This window comes from Anneissia japonica, unplaced genomic scaffold (assembly GCF_011630105.1).
Source record: "Anneissia japonica isolate Jap-2015-1 unplaced genomic scaffold, ASM1163010v1 scaffold287866_len144376_cov102, whole genome shotgun sequence".
NCBI classification, from domain to species: Eukaryota; Metazoa; Echinodermata; class Crinoidea; order Comatulida; family Comatulidae; genus Anneissia; species Anneissia japonica.
In genome coordinates this window covers 30,944-32,621 of record NW_022685969.1, presented here as the reverse complement: position 1 = coordinate 32,621, position 1,678 = coordinate 30,944, and positions in this window count along the sequence as shown.

Here is a 1,678-nt window from a genome sequence, read left to right as displayed (position 1 = left end):
CATTAAGATCACGCGGTGCTGATTGAAAAGTGTCATAATATGCTAAAATATGCTGTAATTATTTTTTTTTAAAAGAATAATTTTCAGCATTTTAAAAGATTTACGCATGCGTACACGTACGTCTTGACACCCGTGAGCACGGTAATAGCACAAAGAGTGACTTCTGATATGAATAATGTGTCAAGAACACAAAGTATGTAACAAAACGGGATTTCTAGCTTTAGTATGTGCTGTGTGCGTGGAAATGAACGTACAGCGGGTAAATTATAGAAAGTTTTGAAATGCTGAAAATGACCCGAAATGTTCTTTAAACTATCTGAATAGTAATATGGAGAATTTTCAATTGAAACAGACACGCCCATCACCATGTGTGCGTGTACAGTAACAGCACACGAAATTAAACATTGTCAAGTGTATTTAAAACCGCCTGTTAGTTGGTAATGCCACAAGAACTTTCCCTTCACATAACCTATATATTAGTCTGATAGCGTCGAAATACAGTCTGCCGCCCTCATCTGTTCTATTTTTTTTACATCTTTCAAGAATGAAAGATAAAAGGGCTCCAAAAATTCATTCTTTTTGACCATGCTGACGTGATCAAAATGAAAAATAAAGGGACACGTCTTCAAGAGAATTGATTTAGCTATAACATACTCACAGGTGGGAGACAATCAATCAAGAATAAGCGAGATACGTTCAAACGAGTATAACCATAATGGCATCATAAATAAAAAGTTAGTTTTTTAATTCAAATGACAATATGATGACGTCACAATGTCCGATCATCCATTATGAAGTAAAAAATCGTATCTACAACTCATGTGCTTTCAGATTATGTAATAAAAATTGGGGGTCACTTTTCATCCTAAGGAGCTATAACTGATTAAAAATATTCATGGTTTTATGCATATATAAATGTTGATGCACGCGTACGTGCACGCTAAAAAGCGCGAACGGAAAATTAAGGTACATAACATTCAACATTGACCTGAAGCTTACAGTATGCTCACCTAATATGATTTAGAAATGACGAATGGTTAAGATTATATGGGCTCATCAACGTTTTGGAGAAAGAGAAATGAGGGGGTTAGAAAAAACAATATTCTTGACCATGATGACGTCATCAAAATGTAAAAAGGAGTCAAATATATGAAAGAGAATTATCTCAGCTATAACATACTCAAAGTTGGAAGACGATCGATCAAGGATAAGCGAGATACGCTCAAATGCGTATTTTCAAATATGACGTCATAGCTATAAGTCACTTTCTTTGAATTCAGATGCCAATATGATGACGTCACAATGTCCGATCAGCCATTATGATCGCTAAAATCATATTTACAACTTATGTGCTTTCAGAATATGTAATAAAAATTGGGGGTCACCTTTCAACCTAAGGAGCTATAACTGATTAAAAATAGGTCTGATTTTATCATAATTTCACTGTATAGCTGCACAAATACACGCAGATACCTATGTTTGATGCGCACGTACGGTATTGATGCAAATTTGTGAAAACAATGTCAGGAACCCAAAATATGTAAAAAAAACCTAATTTCTAACGTCCATACGTACTGCGCAAGTAAAAGTGCGCGTGCGTAGTGGAAAATTATGAAAAATTTTGAAATGCTCAAAATGGCCTGAAACGTGCTTTTATTTAGTCAAAAAGTGATTTAGA